Consider the following 22,562-nt stretch of genomic DNA (forward strand, 5'->3'; position numbering starts at 1 on the left):
CCTCAACGCCCGCGGCACGGCGGGACATGTAGTGCCGGGTGGCGCGGCCGCGCGGTCAGAGCGGGGCCGAGGAGCTTTGGAGTTCCCTGCCCGTCGTCCCGCTGGTGGCTGGCGTGTCCCGCCACCGGGGCTGCGACGGTCCTCGGCTTTGGCCCACAGAAAAACTAGCGACATTCCTCAGCCCAGACCCTCACAAAGCGGCTGCCATGTCGCCTTCGCTTCACCCCCCGCCTGTCTCCTTACTGCCCCTTTCTTCCCTGGCATATCAGGACTACGGTGCATTCACAGAATCACAGACTCAGCTGGGTTGGAAAAGACCTCTGAGATCATCGAGTCCAACCCTATGGCTAAACGCCACCATGTCAACCAGCCCATGGCACTGAGTGCCGCGTCCAGTCTTTCCTTAAACACCTCCAGGGACGGTGACTCCACCACCTCCCTGGGCAGCCCATTCCAATGTCTAAGCACCCTTTCTGTGAAGAAATTCCTCATGTCCAACCTAAACCTTCCCTGGCACAGGTTAAGACTGTGTCCTCTGCTTAGTGCCTGTCCTCTCCCGTCTCCTTAGTGCCCCTTTCTTCCCGGGCACGTCAGGACCAAGGTGCTTTCCTTCCAGGCAAGGTGAATGGGAGCACATCCCCAGCGCAGCACCAAGCGCCGCGTTACTCCCCTTACTGCCCATTCACGTGGTGTCCCAGGGGAACGAGGCCAGGGAGGATGCAAACTGACACTGAGACAGGTTCTGGAAACTGGAGACACTACCTGGACACCAAAAAGATCTGATAGTGAAGCCACCTGATACCAGGAAAAGAAATCTGAGAAGCAGCAGATGCAGCTGCTGGTACCACGGAGGCAAAATCCCAAAGCCAGGTTATTTGCATCCTATGTTTTGTTAGGCCTGGTAAAAATTACGTTTCCTCTGCTGGGGACTTAGTGTGAGTGTTCTCAGGAGACACTGCAGGATTGAGCTAGAAGGAGATGGATGCACACTGTAAATATTTCCCAGCACACTGGGCACTTGATGATGCTTCAGTTCTTATGATGATGAGCTACAAAAAGTCTGCTTGGCCCGCTAGATTCATACTTCCCTACACATGCATCCTGATGCATTCCTCCGAGGTGTTTAAAATAGGGATGGGTCTTGAAAATCCCCAAACCAAAAGGTTTGCAAATCATCAGTCTTTCTGCTCTGCTGCTGCATCTCATTTCTTGTCACAGCTGTTGCCTGTTTTAGTAGCTGGATTTCCAAGGAAACAAAGCTCGTATGAGCACAAAGGCGGAGTGCTTGCAGCCTTTGTGTGTGGGTGTGCATGTGTGCCTGTCCTTCCTCCCCACCCTTAATAATTTTTTAATCTGTTGGTCAACTGGTCGATCTGATTTGACAGAGGGAAAGAGCGATCATAAACATCCTGAGTAGGGAAAATTTTTTGGGTGGAACTTGCACCTTACTAGAAACCAGATAAGCCCAGCTGTGAAATGCAAATGCTTGAATCCAAAGTTAGCAGAGCCCAGCCTTTGGGAGTTCTGGAAGAGCAGAGACACTAGCCCAGTATTAAGTCTTTGTGTTTAGCAAATAAACAAATACAGCTTTTGGCAAACTTGAATATCAGGTGAATCCATCAACAGATTCAGGAGGACAGTAAATCACCTAACTCAGATAGCAGAGGAGTAAAACTTTGACAGTGAGCTTTAAAGTCTCCAGGCAGCCAAGCAGGAGTTGCTGAAACTTGGTATTTTCAAATACTGAGAACACATGACTGTCATGCAGTATTCAAAATTATTCAGAAGTGTAACATAAAACGTCTCTCCAATTTCCTAATCTGAGAAAACAGATTTCAATCACACTTGAAAAACAGAGGACAAAGAGGATCCCGGCAGAACTTCCTCAGGCCTGATCTGCATATTGAGTTGTGCAACAGCTTGATTGCTGCCCTACCAGCTGGAGATTTCTGTTTTCTATGGGGCAAAATCAGGACACGAAATGATTTGTGTCAGTGTTATCACTGCACACATTCAGGAGCAGCCTTTTGTTTTAGAAGATGTACAAAACTGCTTTTGGAAACACATACCTTTTTTTTTTTTTTTTTTTTTTTTTTAACTGTGCTATTTCCCTGTTCTTGGCAGCTCTTTGGACAAACAGCAGAGTTGTTTTGGTTATACTGATGTCGCAGGAGAGTGGAAAGAGTGCTTGCATTTGAATGCTTCCCAGCAGTGGAGAATTTTCAGCCAATTGTTGGGAGTGAAGGTCAGGTCTTCAGCTGATTTCTGTTGGATTCAGTGACACTTTACACGTGCACTGAGATACTCAACTTGTTTGACATCCTTGGGATGTTGTTATGAATAAGAACTGATTGGAGGTTTTTTTTCTGAAACAATCCACTTAAATGTGGCAGTATTAAACTATTTTGGTAACAGGTTAGTTGCAATATTTTTCCCTTTCTTCTATCTGGTATTTAAACTTTTTCTCTTCCCCTTACCACTATGTGTTCTTTATGCCTGAAGAGAATTGCACCTGTACCTCCAGAAGCGTGAAGGTGGAATAGCAACATTTTGAAGGAGGAATTGGTAGGAGAAAGGAGATGTGAGGATTTAGGGTAGGGCACAACCCCCAAAATAAGCTGACAACAAACCAACAAGGTTTTCTCAGAGACTTAAGGTCACACTAAGATGTTTCATACCCTAAGACAAGGTTGGTAACTCAGCTTTTACATGGGAAAAAAAGTGTTTTTCAAGAATCAGGGTTGTGAGGATAGCACACGAGTGCATAGACCAGTCAGGATCTCTGCCTTTCTGAGTGAGGAAACCAAATGAAAACAACCACTCTAGGGGGTTGGAACTTCTCCGTTCATTTTATCCTTGAAGTCTGCTACTTTGGGCAATGACCTGCTTCAGTAACACTCCTACACAACGTTCCTCAGTGAGGCTTCTGGTCCTCTGCAGTACAATCATGCAGAGACCATCTTGAATTGGCACTCAAGGGAGCAGGGAAGGAATCCTTCCTTTCCTGTAAAAGTCTAACACTGACTAAGCTGAGCTCTGTGAAGGGCAGACAGAGGAGTGTGGTGAATCCAACTCAAGAACCACACTAGTGAAGCTGCTTCAACACCTACAGCCTTAAACAATGGAGCTGCACAGAGATAGGACCCAGACGATTTGTCAGACACATGAAATCACCACATCTTTCTGCCCTCAATCATTTCGATGTAGCTCTGTGGAAACTGTTTAAGATCCCTGGGATCTCTGGCAGAGCTCATGCTGTAGCTCTTCATGTCTCTGTACAGCTTGTATAGCTTTAGAGACATATGATATCTTTGTGGTGCCCTCCCATGTTTAAATAACCGGCCCGGGAATGTCTCCTAAAGTTTCTGCTAAAGCTGGAATTATCCCCGCGTATCCTTTTGGGTTTCATTTTATCTCATGACATGGCGTAGTACTCTCAGAGCAAGGTTGTGAGGTTGCCTTGGAGATGGAGGGCTTAGCCACGGGGCGAGCTGTCACACCGAAACGTTCCCATTAGCCAGGGTAACTGTGAATGCTTTCCACAAACAATTGAGTGAAGTGAAGTGACAAAAAGCTTATGAAACGGTCACAGGGGAATTGCATAAACTGGGGTCAGATGTTCAACTTGAGACTGTTCCATGACCGAGGAGTTTCACAGCTGGTTGACGAAAGCAAGCAGGAGGTCAGCTGGTCTCTAGTTGTTATAACAACAACCTGTTATGTTTCTCAGGCAACAGAGATGCCCACAGCAGTGGCAGGATGGATCAGGAGGATGATTTCCTCATTTCCTGGAATAAGGTTTGAAAGCTGTGAATATTTTTCTGCTGGTAGAATTTGAGATTTCAGTCTTTGTAAGTGGCAGGATCCAAGCGGTAATACTCCATGGTGCAGCCTTTGAGTGGATCAGCAGGAAGACTTTAGGAATGCACCATTGATTTAGCTGACTTTTAAACGAGTGAATGGAAAAAAGGACAGAGAGAACACACGGATTTGCTGCAACATCCATCTGGAAAAAAAAAAAAAGAGAGACCAAACTATGCATCACCTTTATTCCTAGTGTTTAGTTTACATCTTCCAAGGGAAAACTGGCAAATGACCGGCTATGAATAATGTACCCATGGGGAAAGTTTGTTTCTAAACATGAACAGTTAGTGCCTGGCTTATGTCTGGGTGGGTGTGCTGGCTATTTCATAAAGATTTTGTTCTACTGAGGCAACCACATAAAAGAATTTCTTTGGAGGAATTCAAGGTGAGAATATCTTTATTTTGCATCAACACCAACACCCTTAATGCAGTAGAAGTGAAATACAGAAATTAACCTTTCTCCTTCATCTCTCCCATGCCCTGCGCTGTGTCTGAGCCCCTTGCAAAGTCTAACTGAAATGATACAATCCTTTGTATTTCTAGCTGCTCCGGATGGGCTCGGTCAGTTAAATGCTGGGCTTTTCTGCCACAGCATGGAGGCAGGACAGAGAAAAGGTACGGGCTAAAGTTATAGTGTGTTGTAGTTTTGGAAAAGATGCTGGTGGAGTAAGAGTTGCAAACAAGGAAAACCTAAAATGTTTCCTTTACCTTTGGCAGTCAGAAAAGTGAGGGAACCTGAAGGTGTGGGTCTCATCAGAAAAGCTAAATCCAATTATGTAACAGCAGAATTTGCTTGGAGTTTCTTTGCTTTTTTCTTGTACACATGCCTAGGTCTCTCATCTGAACCATACAAACCTTAAGGAAGGCTTACAAACCTTAAGGAATGCTTACAAACCTTAGATGCTTTTCAGTTCCTACAGCCCTCAGGATCTCCTGTGCCCCTGCACTGCAGTGCCAAATACATATTCTCCTTCACCCTCTTGGTCCTCTCCAGTGCTGCAGTTTGGAAGTAATGGCTCTTGGCAAAGGAGTTAATCTGATTCATTTGAACTTAACTCTCTATGAGAAGGAATCTGAGAATGGCCTTTGTGTCTACATCTGAGAGAGGCAATATATTATATTATATTACATTATATTATATTATATTTCATTATATTACATTACATTATATTATATTATATTATATATGGAAAGCCCTTATTCATGCCTATGTAAATCAGGAATAATTCTCTTTAAATTGGGTGCCATTGAGATGACTACCAAGTCTTGAGAATTCCCAATCTACAGAATATTTTACACTGCGGTATAGGTAGGGCCAAAAAAAAAACACAGCAAAGCTTAGGTAGTTAGAGAAATGCTTTCCTAACAATTCCCACCAAAAAGTTCTGTTAAAAAAGCAGTTAAGGTTGCCCCAGGGCAAAACACACCCACACAAGAAATGACAGGTTAGGGGAACCTTCCCTGCATAAGCTATCCTGCACACCTCATGTTAACCACTCCCAGTGACAGACTCCAAACCTCAACAAGAAGCTCCCCTTGTTCTGCAGGATAAAGAAACAAACTAAACACCTCCTACATGCTTCAGTGCAAAACCCTCTGGTAACACTAACGTTAGTGGCTGGTGCATGTGGAGAGTCAATGGTGACTATAGGGGGAAAATGGAGATTAGGTGCCCCCTGAGCATAGGCTCTGTTGGTACTGCTGGTCTCAGAGACCTTCTGTGACTTCATCAGACTGTTTTGTCTGTGGTTGGCCACAGACACTCCACTTAGTAGACCCCTTCCACAATGCAGAGCTGAAGAGCCACCTGTTGCTTTTTATTAGACTGGAGAGTGAGCTATTTGATATACTTACACCAGAACGAATTTTTTTCCCTTGGTGAAAAAATAGCTACATTTGTACCAGGTATTTGTATGCAGCTTCTTCTAAGTGATTTATTCCCAGGTGGGCCAGAAAAGATTTTTCACGAAAGATGTTTTGTCACCTAACACTAGGGGATGGAATGATGATGACACAAAGTTGTAATTACAATTAAAGCTTTATTTTTTTAAACAGAATTTTATGATTGGCATAGCATACAATTCTGTGACCAGAATAGAACAGGATTTTTATAATCAGAATCAGCATATCACAATTTTCTAAGTAGTTTAGCACAAAATTTGTATCACAGGTTGGCTTACAGTTCCTAATCACATGGATGCTCTGCAGAATGGGTCAAATCTTAATACTTGGCTTGCAGTATCAATATAATAATCATAATATAGAATTAAAAAATGTGGAAAAATATGAATCACTCACTCAGAACTTGGGGGAAGCAGATGATGGTGGTGTCCCTGACCACTGGGATATCATGGGTTTTGCTGTCCAGCAGCAACTGTGGTCCAGGTTCCACTTTTGTCTCCTAACCGCTTGATTTTACAGACAGTGCTCTGTGTTCTGCCACACTTCCCTGGTTTGTTGTCATCACAACCTGTGCGCCTGGGACCTTCAAGGCTGGTAAGGAAGGGAGAAGTCAGCCCAGTGCCCAGGAACCTTGAGGCTGATAGGAAAGGGGGAGAAGAATTCTTTCTGGTGCATGGGACCTTCCAGACCTGATGAGGAAGGGAAAGGAGACTGATACATGACCAGTTTGGTCACAGAGAATGGCCATTTGCCTTTTGGACTGGCATTAGTTAAGCTAAGCATATTATGAGGGATCAAGAACAGGGCGTGCCAGTTACAGACTTGTATTGAAGAAGCCTTTGCTTCAAAGTGTGTTGGTGGTCTTCCATCTACTTTCCTACACAGCTTTATACCTTCCCACACCTAGTGGCTACTTTCATCCAAGTTTCTTCTGCTCGAGTGGGTCACAGTGACCAGTACTGGCAGGTTTCACCTGGTTGTTTAAATGCTAACACAGAGTTAATTCTGCCTTTTTATACCCAGGTGCTCTGGAACAATGTTTGGCATCACACTAATAGGCTTTATCTGCTGCCTCTGTGCCACAGGGAGCTTATGAGTTTTCTCATACTCTGCAGAAAGGTAAATCTGTGTTGGTCCAGGCATAGAAACCAGAATTTTTATGCTTGGTCTCAGGGGAGGGTTTTGACACAGCTGCATCAAAACAACGACACAGAGCTGCCTCAAAACAAAGAATTCAAGATGAGTAGAGAAAATACAGTTGTGGTACAGACCTTTGTCCATTCAAAATGAGCAGGAGAAGAGGTAGTAGTCTAACAGTGTCATTTTGTGTCATGGGTGATGACCTTGAAGACACTGAGGACTGAAAACCTCCTCACAAAAACTTTCATACATACACCAATGCTGTGACTTGGTCATAGGCTCTTACTTAAGCAGGTATCTCCAAAATTCAGGCCCTGCTCTTCCTGAATGCTGTGCTGTATGATCAGCTCTGACCTGGAAAACTGAAATCATATTAAAACTGTACTCATTACAGACTGAACATTTTATAGTTCTGTCACAGTGTGAAGGCCCCAGAGAGCAAATTAATAAAGGTTTTATGCATTTATAACCTCACCTTTAAAAAGTCAGCATGAAGATTTTATTTTCTGTCCTCCAGGAAAATCCATCTATTCCAAAAAATCCCAGAGAATCAATACTTGTTTAGAAAACTGTAAGAACTGACACATTAATCCTCATGCCTTTTAAATGCCTCTATTAGTGGTTTCTAAGTTTACTACAGGCTATTTGGTAAGGGTAATGAACAAAATAGGGTAAGCTTGGAGCACGGATCTTTTGAGGATACCTATACATGACATGCATATCTCTACCCACTGGTCCAAGAATATGATATCAAAATGGGTGAAATAATTTCTTTGTTCCCATGACAAGAATACATCCCATATGGAAGTCATCAGTATCAACACTAAGCTCCCCTGTAAGCCCTTTTGAGCCAGCCTTATTAAATATACATTTTACATATACCTGTACAAGTTGAAGTCTTGGAAGAACATGTCTATTCCCCAGAAATCAAAGTGCTTTCAATGCGGATGCCTGCGGGGGGACAGTGATCATAAAGCAGCCAGAGAGCCAAAGGAATGCTGAGATTTCAGAGCCTGTGTGATTACCCACAGCTGTACAAACAGTACAGTGGAGAAAACAGACTGACCTTGGCCATGTTTTGAGAGTGCCTGATAACCAGGTCCTTCAACAAGCCCTGTTTCAACATGAGGAGAAAAGAAGAGACGGTGACCCTGAGGAACGGGAGGAAACACAATAATGACTAAAGCGGCAACATCGCAAGTCAGCAGCTTGAATATCTTCAGGGAACTGGTCTGGGACAAAACTGGTCAGTGATGACAGACATCTGCTTTATGTACCTGGCAGCATGAGAAGTGGATTAAACCAGATATATGATGGCAGTATCTCAAGTACAAGTAGACAGCACACTTCAAAACATGAATTACTGTGCTTTGACCATTCCAGAAGTATCCATGGCAGAGAAATTTTAGTCTGCTTGCAAGAATTTAGAAATAGAATTTTAAAAGCAGATAGTGTTTTGGTGTTTTTCTAAATCCACAGGGCCATGGCCATCTTTTTCCAGCTTATTAGTGCCTGTATGCTACTGTATGGAGACAACATTGAGGGAGCCTATACTAGCAAATAACTGCAATGCTCATCTCACTGACCTCCCTTTCACCCTCGCAAACAGGTATTTTCTTTGCTGTTTCTTCATATGTCTGGGGAACACACCCTCCAACACTTGCAAAAACAAACACTATCACTGGGCTGGCCATCAGCATCCCCTCTAACTCTTATCTTGGGCTGTGTCTCTCTAGGGTTGTTAAGTTACATGCCTAACCTCAAGGAACCTCTCTCCCCTCCCTGTGGTGGACAAAACACAGTGGATCACCTAATTGGTAGAGACATTTGGGCCATAAATGACAGATGTGTGATTCAGGATCAAAGCTAAAAACTAAATTCTTCCAGAATATCCCACACCTCAGAGCAGGCTGTGGGGATGATCCTCAGAATGGTTGTAGGAAACAGATTGAGGATTGAAGGAAACCTTAGCTTTGTTGAGCTGGAAAACTGAGCATTACACAATACTTGTTTTTCTCACCTTTTGAATTCTGCCCTTGCAATGTGCAAATCCTTAGGCATCCCTGTGTTCACTGCCATCCAGCATCTTGGTAAGCAGAAAATAAAAAAAAAAACCCTCAAAACACAACAAGGGCAGTGAGAAGATGGAAGAGGATCAGAAGGTGAAGGTCACTATTTTGTCGCTTAGTCATTCGTGGAGGACTCCCCTCCTAGCACAGGCAGTATGAAAGTGTTTCCCTGTTAAGGCTTCACCTATAGCTGCTGCCAGCTTGGCAGGGAAAGCAACTCTCTGATGAAAACAAATTCCCGTGTTCCCACGACATTGAGTTGCTCCTGCAACACTGCAGCTGTCAAAAAACTTGAGTGACTCCAAGGAGAAACTGCATTTACCCCTGGCTGTTTTGCTCTCCCTTTTCAAACACTAATTTTATATTCTACAGTTAGCCAAGCAACTCTTTACAAATTTTACAACTCATTCTCCCAAGAGCCTGAAGGCACAAAGCATTCACACAGTGCACAACCCGAGAACTAAAGCATAAAATACATGAAAACACATGGACAGTCCTGAATAAGGTCAGTGAATCTGCCTACAGCTTCATGAGCAAGCACTCACCTGACTGATAAGTTAAGAGTTAAAACCACACCACGTTAAAAGCTGATGAAAGCACAAGTAGGCATAGCATATTATTTAGATCTGCCACACAAAAATCCTGCATCTGATTTAGGAGAAATTTTATGGAGCATGTCCTCAGCAGATCATCCACCAACTGCATATCAAGAGCTTTAGAACAAATTTAGAGAATGAATAACTACAAATTGTATGTAATGAGTAGCTGGGAAACAGGATAAGATGCAAGATGGGTCTTTCAAAACTACATCATGCCAAACTAAGCAATTATCCTTCTTAGATGTGACTAACTCAATCCCTCTTTAGGCAGAGGTAACATGGTCTGTCTCAACTACTGGACTTCAGTAAAGCATCTCATTCAGTGCCACTGAATCACATTTGGTGATTAAAAGGCAAACTGAAGAAGATGGAGATTAGTCAGCAAACTGTAAAGCAGTGAGGAACTGCCCTAAGGGAAGAAGACAAGTTGCATTGGAAAGGTGCTGTGCTGGGATGAGGGGGTTCCACAAATACCAGTCTTAGGACTTCCAATATTTTTACTGACAGTTTAGATATTAAAAAAACCAAGAGTGTTGTGAAACATGACTGATATGTGATGAAATCTGTCAACAATAGCTGGAAGGTGTTGATGGTACGCAAAAGTCTGGATATCACAGACAGAAATCCCTCAGAGATGAAATTATACAAATAGAGTCAAATAGTGTAGTAAAAATCAGACAGAAAAGCAATAGAAATTATTCTAATAGCATTGTGGAAAAGACACTGGAGAAACTTCATCTGGAATACTGTATACCATTCCAGTTAGATCTATTTTCAGAAAGCACTCAAACTGGAACAGGTGCTGTGAACACATTTCCAAGAAAATTACAGGGAATAGAAGGCCTATCCTGGAAGACACTGGAAGAACTTCAGCAAAGCAAAGGATGAGAGAGCTTATGATTTCTCACCATAAACACTGTGGGGGGACAGGAGGGAAAAAGTCAAACTCTTCAGCTTGAAGGACAATCTGACTCAAAAATATTTGACTGCAAGCTGGTCATCAAGACCAAGTCTTGAAATCAGAGGAAAGTTCCTTGTTACCAGAGGCATGACCAAAAAGGGTACCCACACAGGAAGACAGCAGCAAATGTTGCTACTTCTCCGTATGAGATCTCTTTAGTTTCCAAAAAACTTCTACCACTTGGCTGCCTGCAGCGACCCAGGCCAGTGCTCCAAGGAATCAATTCCCATCTCTGTCCCTGGTCCTGTCCCCACAGCAGGTCCTGGTGGTGTCCCAGGAAGGTGTTCCTCAAATGTGGTCTTACACAAGCAGGTGTCTCACTGGTTGCACAGACTTGAGAGGCAAATCTTTGAACCTCTGTCTCCCAGCCCAGAAGGAAGGTTACTCTGTTTTCTCACAGTGGTGTGCAAAATACAAAATCCTCTTCTATTTCTCCAGCTGCCAGTTTTCCGGAGGCTTTCTTCATTTTGATCTTAGGCAGCAGTTAAAGAGCTCATTTCTCCAACCCAGGTGCTTCCTCCACCACAGCGACAGGGAACAAGCAGGCTCTGAGGCAGAGAGGTTGCTGAGCCCCTGTGCAGTGTTTCTGCCCCTGCCACTGCACTGCTCCCTGCCCCAGCACTGCAGTGTGCCCTGCTCTTGGCTGTGGCAGCACAAGTGTCTGTGGGGACCTGCCTGAGCCAGCACCTGCTCTGTCCAAAACTTCGCCACTGCAGTTGAAATTGAGGGGTGCACAGGCTCCTGGGGAGAGGAGAACAAAGGATAGGCATGCAGCTATTGTTGGTTATCCATGTTATGGCTACACATCCATAGAGCCTTTCCCCATTGGGGGAAAGAACTGTGTATTTTGAAAGGTTTAACATTATCTTTTCTGGACCCAACTACTTTAAAAACAGCATGTTGACCATGGCAGACAGTCAGGTGCAAAAGAACAACACAGAAGCACTCTTTCATATTTTTGGACTGCAAAGCCTCCTTCGTGGAAGAAGGGGTAGAGGAGAGTGAGGGTCAGGCAATTGGACTGTAAGCTCTATCAATTGTCCCAACACATCTGGAGCACCTTAGACCCGCAAAGCCATTCATTATCTCTTGGGGGCTGGCTTTCTATGTGATCATAGCAATGCGCACTTTCACCACCACTGCTCTGACATGCAGCTGCACCTGCCCCTCCTTCCCAACCTTGAGGCTGACCACCAGGAAAATGGCCTTTGTCATTTTGTCATTGCTGGCCATGCCAAATTTATAAACCGCCCACCTTTTTTATTCAGCATTGTAATGGCCTTGCAAGAACTGGAACTTTTCCAAATACTTCTTGAAGCCACCCCCCTCTCTGCTCTTCCTCCTTGCTAACAGTGGCTTTCTGTGGCCAGATGAAGGAGTGCCCTGCACCCCAGGAAAGCAAGGTCTGCAGGGAAGCTTAAAGCTGACTTTTCCTTTGCACATGCTGGCATGAAGAAGGTGCACAGAACTTGTCCTTGGCTGCAGCTCATGTGAATGTCAGCTCTACTGAAACCCAGGAGTCCCCTGGGTTTTGAGAAGGGGATCTTGCCAGCTTTCACAGAAAGCATTAACAGGGAATACACTGTGAGCAAGCTTGTGGAAGGCAGGGAGTATGGGACACTGCTGTTTTAAATTTCTGTTACCACAGTACAATCCTGGCCTAGGCCCAAGGTTTCTCAAAACTGCCCAGTACCTACTCTAATGGTGATACTGTTCAGAGGTAAACCTGTTCCTATGCAGACGGGAGAGACAAATGTCACAATAAGTAGTTCAGCAGTCCATCTTTAGAGCAGAGCCCCTGCACATAGAAAAGTTGCTACTTTGCCCACTCCTTTATATGTTGGCCCTCATGTCCCAGTCTGACTGACTTTCATTAGTGTGAAACCTCTGAGGGCTATTTTAATCCTAATGTAAATCAGCAGAGCTTCGGGGTTGGCATCACAGGAGGTTCTTACCTCATGGGGACTGTCCCAGTGCAACCTTCCTCCAGAGCACACCTCTGGGCAGGAGATAACAGGATCTGCTGTATATGCTGACTACTGCTGGCTGTGGCTGTCCCCTGCCAGAGGGATCCTGAGCTAATCATTTAGAATTTCCCTCTTCCCTTCCTTAAGAGAGGCCCCAAACTACTACCAGTATCTTCCCTTCAGGCAGTGTTTCTGCCACCCTGCTCCCTCACTGCAGCCAGTGAGGAGGTGAGCAGTGCAGCTCTCTGTGGTCATCTGTGGTCGAGAGAGAGGGAGGTGCCTGCAGAAAGCAATTTATCCCTCCTAAAATCTTAACCGCGTCTCTCTCCAAGGAAGTGCCCGGGACAACTCTGCTCCTGACTTTGATGCTTCATTTAGACACCTAAAATGAGGTGTGGATAAATCCACACCCTTCTGCTCCTTGCGTGATGTTTCACAAGCAGAAATGTTGTAATTCCCTGCTTGTTGCTCTCAGCCGCTAATATTAGGTGGGATGTTAGATAAAGTAAATCCTCCCACGTTCTGGCAGAGCTCTTTCCCCCAAGTGACATAAATGATAATTTTCATCTTGCTTCACTAGATATTCAACACTGCGTAGTGCAAAGGATGGATATTTTCATATTTGGCTGTGACCAATAACACAGTTCTTATCAATGGTAACAACAGCCCACAACACTGAGGGTTTGGATCCTATGAGGTGGTTGTCAAAATGGCTGTGTTTTGTAATCAATAGCCTGAGAGTCTTTCTCAGAAAGATTTGCATTGCATGATCAACAGCAACAGTAGTCCAAGCCAAGCTGATGAAAGAGACAGTTAATCCCAAAGAGCCAAATCCCTGGAATGTGCCCTGCTCTGGGAGGGCATCACTCAGCTACGTGCATACAGCTGGGTATGTCCGGTGTAGCTGAGGCTGGTAGTTAGCCAGAGGTCAGGGGCTTGGTTGGTGGTTGGGGTTTTTTGCCTTTCTTCTTTTTTTTTAAGTAAGAAAAACATCCACAGTTGTTCCACAGGAAAAGAACAAGTAATCTACCCGCACGGAATATATGCAGTTGTCCTTGTTTCCTCCTTGCTTACTTTCACCTTCTGTTAGTGTTTGAGTGACAAGATTTTTCCAAACACCAAATTAGGATAAACTGTAGTTGCATGCAACAGATGAAGGAGAATAATGGGCAGACTTTTAACGAATCAGGAATATGCGCACAGGACAGATACTGAACGCATAAACTTTGCACTGTTTCACAAAAACAGCCAAAGGCAGAGCAGCACAGGTAGAGTCCTACAGCTGTAGGGTGTCTGTGCTTCACTTCCCACTCTCCGCTTCCCCTTGAGGCAGCTACTGCTGAGCTGTCACAGCTGAGCTTCACGTGAGGCAACTCCTAAACCATCTGAAGTTTTCAATCTGACATGTTAAAGCAAACTCCCCTCACCCAAGCAGGGGAGTGAAAGGAAGCCCAAGGCGTGATTCTTCAGGGAGGTAAAACACACCAAGTGACACATCCCCTGGTGCCTGAGGAGGGCCATTTCCACATATGAATGGCAGTAGTTTGCATCTGCTTTGCGCAGATGCACATGCCTACACCCTGCACAGTGCAGTGAGGGACACGCTCTGAGTCACAGTCAGTGCAAAGTCAGGTCTGAGCTGACCGCATGTGAACACCTGCCAGAAGCCAGCCTCTGAAACAGGCTTTCCTCACCATTGATCCTATGGAGCTACACACACCCTGGCAATGAAGCACCATCTCTAAAAAGCATCCCAAACATAAGAGGAAAATAAGTCAAAGCTAGAACCATTTGAAACTGCACACATAGGCCATATCACCTACAGTGTCTGAGCATCACTTGGCTGCATGCAAAACTGCTGACAGACAAGTGCAAAGGTCTGAATTAAATGAGTTTTAAGGTGAGGTCCAGTCGCTGACATCTGCACTTTCCTAGGCTGCCGCAATATAAAGTCAAACAGGTTGGTGTTGATCATAAGTGAAGGTACCAAAACATGTCAACCACTTGTGTGGTGCTTGGTAGAGCGGGCCCAGGGAATGTCGCACTTCCAGGCACCTGGTTATGTCTGACTGGCCAAAGTTTCTCTTGGCTCCCCAGCTGAACTGGCAAAGTTGACTTTTGCCACTCCAAGGATAAAAGGCCAGGTCTGGGACTGGCTCTTACCACTCAAAGGAACATAGAAATGGTCAAGCTGTTACAGGGAGCTGACAGAATATCTTGGAGAGCTGGATATGCTGTCCTAACACCATCACAAGAGGCGGAAATAGCAGAGGGGGGAGCAGGGCAGTACTTTGTATCCTCCCATTCCAGCTTCCCAAGTCTGCTCTATCTAAAATACCTAGGAAAGCCACCACCATTCCAGCTGCTTACTTTGCCATCAGTGACAGCCAGCTTAAGTGAGCATTCCCCATATCTTGCTGCCTCAAGGCCCAGAAACAGCTTCATTTCTCCTGGTGGAGGGAAGATAGTGCTTTTATTTCTCTGTCAGGCTTAGAAAAGCCATAATACAGCAGAGCAGATAGGAGAGCCCAAATAAAGAAGAAGAGCACAGGCTGACTATGGGGCCAAGTGCCCAAGCCGCTCATTTGCAGGTAACCTGACATGCCCAGCACACAGCAGCTGAGCTCTGGGTGGAAACTAAAACGTGGGGCTGGGAAGTCATGTAGCTGAGAGGGATTTGCATGGCTGTGCCCTATGTGCTGTAAGCTCCTAGTGCTTACGTGCTGGGAGGGACAGAGTTCCTCCTGCCTGGCACAGAGCTGCTTCAGCCCTGGGCTGCGTGCTGCCCAGCTCACACCTTGGCCCCTCTTGGATTCATACATGCCACACAATGCCTTCACACAGATATATTTATCAAGCTAAAAAAAGTTCTGGTTAGCTGTTGTGTTGGCTGTGAGGCCAAGTGGCACTATCTAGGAGGGGAAAAGAGGCCACCTGGAGCTGTAAAAATCTCACAAGCCTGCAAAATAAGGAGGGCAGCATGCTGGTGGGAGGTTGGATATTTACTGGAGTAGAAGAATTCCAGTTCAGAAATGATTCATTTTCACGGCACGGTCCCTCCTGCAAGCATAAAAAATAATTTTCCTTTTTACATATTTCCTGGAATATGTGATTGTACTAGAAGAGCACTTTATGCTCCTGTTATGAAAGGGAATCCAGTCCAGTGGGACGAAGTCATTCTTGGAATAACTTTCAGTGAAATCAAGAGTTACAACTGGACTGACTTCGGTGTAACAAGTCCTCGGGATATTGGTGGCTGCTGCAGTCATGTTTTTGTAGGCAGTCTGGATCTACAAGTTTTCCTAGTATAATAATTGCAGTAAGAACTGTGAGGTTTTGTAACCAAACTCATTTATGCTGGCAAAATCCCTTCTCTGGATGATAGAGAGCTGACTTATACCACTTAATTTCTTCCAGTTTTTACTTGGGAATTGCTGTTCTATTATGAAATGTCTTTATGCTCTCTGCACAGTAGGTGTGAATGATTACTTCTGCATTGTTGTAACAGTACCTTTTTCTAGCACAGACAAGCTGAAATGTCTAAACTATTTTATTTTGTATAATGCAAATATTAGAATATGGTTCGGGAAGAAAGAAACTACCATCTTAAAACAAAATAGATTGATGCCCTACAATAGCCTGGAAGGCAAATTCTGTGTGACAGTAAGAGAACAGAATTCACCAAAATAATCTAGAATATTTTCTTTCATTATTTTTATCAGGGTTAGGATATTTATTTCCTAAGCATCTACATGAACTTATAGCCTGTATATGTCTATTTTCATTTCTAGGATCCGAGTTAAACTTGTTTGCAGCATGCAAAGAAATTGAGCAGGATATGATACCACTTAATGTCATCCCCGCTTAGAAGTGCAGTAGCCTTGCAGTATCACTGCCTGGCCAGCCCAAAGGGCAGTGGGACACGCACAGACTTGCCAATGCCAGTTTGACTGCAGATGGTCTAGGGAACTTCTGGGAAGCAGATGTTCCCTGAGGCATGTCCTGAAAGGGAGCATGATAAAGAGAACAAACTTGCAGGGGCAAAAATCTAAGTATGGGGAAATATGGGGCATCTCCTTGAAGGTGGGATTTCACCTTGTATTTTGTCCTGGAAAGAATGGAGATAGGCTCGGAAGGTTCTTAAAACAAAGATAAGCAGATGTGTTTGATGGTTTAAAATCGGTGAGACTCAACCTGTGCTTGTAGAGAGCAGCTCTACAATATATGCACGTGTATGGCACAGACCTTAGGAAAATTCCAGATCAGTATCATAGTGTTCCTTAAAATAAGCCCCAGAGATAACTCACACATCTCAGCAGAGATGGGAAAGCTGATGAAGGACAAAGAGTCTATGTGGGATCTAAAAGGGAAGAAGGGGGTTTGGGGTACCTGAATTTGCAGATTACTTCTGAGTGGCCCATTGTGGGTTAGAATAATGAAAAACAGGCCCTTTGTCCTAAAGCCTCCCCTTGACAACCTGTTTCTTGAGGCAACTTGGAGCTCACAGCAATTAGGCTGTGGGTGGGAGGAATTTGTTCCGGGGGAGTCAGGGCTATTCTGACATCCTGTAGCTGGGTTTCCCCAGGGCTCTTCACTCTCCTGCCCATCACAGGAGTAATGCATATCCTTGATGCGACAGCAATGGGGCCTTGGGACACCAGGAAAGGTGGTGCTGGAAACAAAGAGCCATTGCCAGTGATTCAATGGCCTGCAGCTCATTTGCAGTGAGGCCCAAGGGGTGTGCTCCTTCCTGCGGCAACCTGGGGCACAGCAAAGTCACTCCACTCATTGTGCACGTGCAAAGAAGCCCATCTGCATGTACAGAGAAATACCATCAGCCACAATATAAATGGACTTGTATAAATTGGGTTGAATTCTTCTCTTACTGAAGAGGTAAGGAGGTCAGTGAAAAGAGGTGACAAAACAGCAAGCAAAGAAAACAACTTTTGCAGCAGCCCTGTAAAGTGTATGCAGCTACAGGGTCAATGAGTGTGTGTCTCACAACCCAAGAAAGGATGTTGCAGAAATCAAGGTATAAGAGAAGGAGAGTCTGGCACAGTTTGAGCTACCAGGCTGGCTAAAAAAAAAGCTGTATCTTGTAGATATTATCAAAAAATAGTCTGCAAGACTAAAATAGCATGGATATATCAAGGTCTAAAAAGAGATCAGAAATGAAGCCCAAAAAGATTGTAAGTCATATGAGATGCAGAACTTTACAGCCTATAAAAGACAGTGATGAAAATTAAATTATACTAATTCACACTACCTAGTTTAGATCTCCAATCACCTGAGCCAAAACAAGCAGACAGCTTTATTTACTGTTTTTTCTTTTTTTTCTGGGATGTACAAACTGAAGGTGCTGTATGCCAGAACTCCCATGCTTCTCATATATAGACCACGTTTCTTGCTTGCACAGGCCTCTCTCTTCTGCCAGCACCTCAAGCATGTGCTTTGGTGGCTACCTCAAAAAGTGCCTGGAGGACTGAAAAGGGGAGAAGCAAGAAACTGTGTCTGGAGGAACAGGCTGTGTAAATCCCACTCTGCAGGTCAGACATCTGCCTCAGGCTTGCAGAGTTGTGCAGAGTATTTCATGTGCCACCTTCTCTTGCCAATGGGTTAGGACGCCCACCAAATGAGGTTGGTGTCCTGGTCTTGAACAGAGAGTAGCAGATCTGACTATGAACAGGGACCAGCAGCTCACACAGGCAGCTGCCTAGCAAGTGTTGGCACCACCAGGGGTGTAGCCAACTGCCTGGGGGCATTTTAGACTTCAGTTACAGACCCAGGACCCTTAGTTAAGCATATATCCCGCTAAGATACTCTAATCTTTCATCTGATTTAACCCTCCATCCCTGCTCAGGGGTATTAAGGGTTTAGTTCAGCATTTGCAACAGGACCCAGATAGATGAAGAGCTTAAGGTGAAAGGACAGGGTAAGCAGAGGGGCTGCAGCAGAGGCTGATCCTTGTCCCATGTGGGGAACAGCACAGATCCCTGTCATTTGTGCTGTGTGCTGCTACAAGCACTGGACATGAGCCAGCTCAGCATGAACAGTCCCTGCATGAGCACACCATGCTCAGTCCGAGGAGAGACCAGGGCAGCCACGGGAGGGGCGGGCAGGCATGATGCTGGGGCAGCTGCAGCACCCCATGGGGCAGCATGGGGAGAGGAAGGGAGGGAACATCTCTACTCAAAGTCCTGCTTGTGCAGTCATAGCTTGTCTGCAGCCACAGCCTGTAAGCAGCCATATGGACCCAACCAAGCTGGAGACTCAAGACGTCTTCCAGCTGTTGAAGTGTCAGTACCTCAGTCCAATCCCACCCCGGCTGTTACCATTCTCCTCCTAACCACCACTACCCTCCCAGGTTTGTCAGCAAAACTGCTTGTACATGCTTCCCCTGGCCCTCTGGAACCAAAGTGAGCCGTGCTAGCTCAGGCAGCTGGAACACAAGGTCTGCCTGTATCCAGTTCAATGCTAGTAAATAGGTCAAGGAAGGCTGGCGGGGGGTGTGTGCGCCTGAGTGCTGGGTGAGCGGTAATCTCCTCAGCTGACAGACCTGGAGTTTACAGACAGACTTATGCACCTCTGCACTGATTTGCCCCATGCACCCAGGAGCTGACTTTGGCTTGTGTTCAGTGCAAGCTACACCAAGAGGGTGAGTTTGGTCAGAGGAACTGCAGATGTGCCCAACACTTTTTCATCCCTACATGCTCCTTGACTGCCTCTTCCCCTCAACTGGCAGTCATGGAGAAGGTTCCATGTAGGTTCCATGTTCCAGCTGAGGTCAAGCAGAGCCACACCACCCTGCACACACTGCCAGGGGCACAGGCCCTCCCTCCTGGAACAACAGGGTGTGAAAACAGGGGGTGTAGATGGTCCTGGCCATGCAGGGTGCATTCCCTCTGCCTCAGCAGACAAGAGCATGATGCTGCTGAGCTGCCTTCTCACACCAGCAGTTTTCATGCCCCTAGTTGCTTGCAGCTAGTGAGAAATGGTTTTGGTGATGCTTTAAACGCTCAGATCTTGACTACTGGGGCCTAGCAATGCTCTTCTCCTGCATATAATACATGTCCTGTGGTGTAGATGGGTTTGGGGTTGAGCTTATGAGAGCACAGAATTTGCAAGTTCTCACCTCTTCCTTCCTTCCTTCTCAAGCACTCTCAAACCAAGATGCCACAAACAAACCACTTTGTTGCAAGAGCCTGTACTACTGTTTTCTGTAACTCAGAACTGCAAAATCACTTTCTCTGGGTACCTTAGCAGGCATCAGTGTGGGATTCTCTGACAAGGGATCCAAGGAGACCTGGTGTTGACTTCTCTGTACAAGCAAGAACCTTACACTCTAAATAAGATAATTATCAAGATGGTGTTTGTGCCCATTCTTGTTTTTGGGGACTCTCCTTTCTCTTTGCCACCATGACTCATAAAACTCATTAAGCCAGAGTATGCCTAGCAGAACATTTAATTACACAGCAGTTCAAGGGCAGTGATGGGATTTATGTTTAACAGGCTGACAGCAAGATGGCTTTATCTACAAAGCTGTTTGGATGTCAGTATAGCCAGTGGCATCCATAAGGCTAGGCAAGCCATACCAGGCACCAAAACAGCAAGGAGGAAGGTAAAATTTATGCCAGAAGTGGGCTCAAGACACTAGTGATTTGCATAAACAGTTTGAAAATCTGCCTGTCATCACCATGTCTGGGGCAATGTGTGGAAACATTATCTGGTAAATCAACAGCCTTGCACTGCACAGTGACCTAGATAGGAAATACAATGCAAGGAGGGGGAAGGTGAGACTGTGCACTGTTGTAACACATAGATCAGGTTATTTACTGCTGCTTTTATTCTAGCTATGAGTTTAATAGTCAATAAACCACTTGAAAACAAGTTCTAGCCTCTCCCTTCCTTCTCAGACACTCTCACAGCAACACAGCATGCAGCCAGACCAATTTATGAACAATGTATTTCAGTACTTAGCAAAATGTTAACAAAATACTCTCAAAACCACTGTACACATCTCAGCTACACGTGCACGACTTCAAGAGTACAGCCTTAGGGTGTCTGAGAAGCTGCTCAGAGGGATTACACCAACATTGGAGTGACTACTTATCTCTCATGTGTGTGAACAGCCTTGTTTACATGAAGAACCTCTTTCCATTGTGGCCTTTGAGATTGCAGGAGGTGATTCAGTTGCAGCCAGCTAGGATATGCAAGGATGATTTTGCTCACTGGAATAAAAAAGCAAAGGGAAGTTTTTGGGAGCTAATGCATGACACTGTTAGAAATCCTCTCCCATTTGTACATTTTGTCCTGATTACTTAGAAGCCAAGCATAACCAAGTGATTTGTCACCAGTTTCGGTTTTGTGAGGTTTTTCTCCTTGTAATTTATCTTACAATTAGCACATTGTATCATATACTCTAGCCCGTCTAAGGTCTGATCTTAAAATCCTACCATAAAACCTCAGCACACTGAAAGAAGTAAGTACTGTTCTGGTACAGAAAACACATCTCCCTCACCTTTAAAGAAACTGTAGCTGCATGACACTTTCAGGAAGGCAGAGGAATGATAGCCTTGTAGGGCAATGGCTCAGTGTTCCTATATTATTATTATTTCCATATTGTTTTTACATCAACAAAATAAAGATTTCTCTTAACTCTGAAACACTGCTGGCAGGAAGAAAAACATTTAAAGACTGCATATCAAAGGTCTTCGAGATCAAACAACTTATCTATAGAACAGTGCTCAATATGCAATCTGTCAGCAAGAAAATAGTTTGCTTTCATTTTTCATTCTTCTGCAAACAGAATACTGTCTCCCAAATTAGCGTTGTTCACTCCAAATTACTGAGCTTAGCCAAAATTAAGCCTCTTTTTTATATTTTCAGATTTTTTTCCCCCAAAAGTAACCAAACAAGTAATGGAGTATGCCTCTTTCAAATGTAGCATATACAATACTTTGATATTGCCATGAGGCTGAGCTATCAGAAGTCAAGAATGAAATTTTCCTTTTTCAATCCCATTTTTTAAAGTTATTTCTTTTGAAAATAATACATGAAACTTTACCCAAACACAATTTCCCCCTCATATTGAAGCTAAATCTTGGAAAATACACTGTAGCTAAATTTTGGAAGACAATGCTTTTTCATCTGCCATCACAATCAAGGGACCTACATTAATGGAAAGGGAGAGTGTTAGGACAGATTATTCTAGCTTCTGTAACAGTCACCTAGTTTTCTTCTATATTTACATATTTTTTAGAAACAAAATTCCAAGTGTTTTGCTCTTGGGACTTAGTCCAGAGTTATGTTTATGATTACTCTGTCACATATTATCACACTCGTGACAGTCCATCAGAGCAATTGAATAATTTCTGCATGGCAAACTACAGCATTTCTTACAGCATGTATTGGTGTTTTCACTGGTCCCAGTGAAATCATTTCTCCATTTGTTGTGGAAAGATCCCCTCTTCAGGAGTGTTTCTTGACTGATTGAGGCAGGTATCTTTTTTTGTCGTTTGCAGCTGATAGTCGCTGTGGCTGCATTTTCCACATTGCTGGCAGTAGTTTCTGTGTAGCATCTAAGGGAATTTCTCCCTGTACATGCATTTTTGGGAAGAGCCTTACATCTTAATTATTCTCCTCTCAACCTGTCCTCACACCTCATCTTAAAATGTTCCTGTTCCCCTTCCTGGTCCCATCACACTGCTCCACAACTCTGCTTCCTCTGCCTCCATTGGAGCTCAGCACTCCCCCACACAACGACATTGCAAAACCTCCTCAGGGATGAAGACCTCCTCTATTTATAGAGCACTGAGGCTAGATGAAAGTTTCCAGAGAGTTTTCTAGAAGAGCACCCACTTAGCTGCTCTGAAAGCTTACAAAGGGAAACAAGCTTGGACCTTGCTTCAGAGCTTTGCCTGGCATCGAACAATCACTAAACCTTTGCAGTACAGTATATAGTGCACCAGGCATGCATTTGATGTTATACATTGGCATTTATGAACCTCTGAAAAGTTTTCTTCCTGGCATGCTTGGGGCAGATTCTCTAGCATGAACCCAT

General features: G+C 44.6%; 2 long non-coding RNA genes across 2 annotated transcripts in view; one reads left to right on the forward strand and one right to left on the reverse strand.

Moving 5' to 3' along the window:
• Nucleotides 1-22,562, forward strand: part of LOC125323712 — a 57,773-nt gene that overhangs the window by 26,844 nt on the left and 8,367 nt on the right. The gene's annotated exons all lie outside the window — the stretch shown is intronic.
• On the reverse strand, nt 5,884-19,264 carry LOC125323710. Its single transcript, XR_007202619.1, has 2 exons — nt 8,927-19,264; nt 5,884-8,057 (listed from the first exon to the last, which is right to left on the reverse strand). It is a non-coding gene; the product is annotated as an uncharacterized LOC125323710 (long non-coding RNA).

The sequence above is a fragment of the Corvus hawaiiensis genome, chromosome 3 (genome assembly GCF_020740725.1).
Source record: "Corvus hawaiiensis isolate bCorHaw1 chromosome 3, bCorHaw1.pri.cur, whole genome shotgun sequence".
Lineage (NCBI taxonomy): Eukaryota > Metazoa > Chordata > Aves > Passeriformes > Corvidae > Corvus > Corvus hawaiiensis.